This window comes from Coffea arabica, chromosome 7e (genome assembly GCF_036785885.1).
Source record: "Coffea arabica cultivar ET-39 chromosome 7e, Coffea Arabica ET-39 HiFi, whole genome shotgun sequence".
Classification (NCBI taxonomy): Eukaryota; Viridiplantae; Streptophyta; class Magnoliopsida; order Gentianales; family Rubiaceae; genus Coffea; species Coffea arabica.
Genome location: NC_092323.1, coordinates 15,182,752 through 15,183,474, shown reverse-complemented (window position 1 = coordinate 15,183,474; position 723 = coordinate 15,182,752).

The window sequence follows — 723 nt, the reverse complement described above, 5'->3', positions numbered from 1 at the left end:
ATGAAGTAATTATAATGATTAAACGTGTTAAGCTTGGTGATATTAATTTAGGTAGTGTTCGTCAGTTCATGGGGCTTCTCAGTTCTCATCATAAATGACAAGATATATGCTAGGTTTCAGATGTAAATGGCTCATTAAGTCCCCTGATTGCTGCTTCATCTGTTTAGGAAAATTAGTAGAATGTCACTTGAGTTCCAAGTTATAATCACTTTGCGTTTCAGGTTTAAGACAGTGCATTTTGATTTAGGGAAATTTGCCAATTTGGGGTCTGTTTGTTTCCGGTGAAAATCTTTCCCAGGAAAATATTTTCCTAATTTCCCGTGTTTGGTTGCACAAAAGTTACTGAAAATATTTTACTGTGTAAAAGTTTTTCACTCATCCTATGGAAAACAACTTCTCTTCTAAACTTACCGAAGTTGTTTTCCTAAACGCACGCATCCCGCTTGATAAAAGTATCTGTCAAACTTTCAAAACTTGTAGTATATTCAAAATCAAAAAAAGGCCTCACCCTGCTCACCCTATTCTAGTAATTAATTATGTATAATAGGGACATTCTTTTCTAGAGAAGCTTTCAGCAGTGAGAGTGCAAGATATATGTCACAATAAGCATTGCGTATGATTGATATTTGACAATGAATGGCCAGCAATTTGTTTATTGCTTAAGGAGAAAATTTTTATTCATATATACATTTCTCTAAGAATTTTTTAAAGTTGAACAATGAG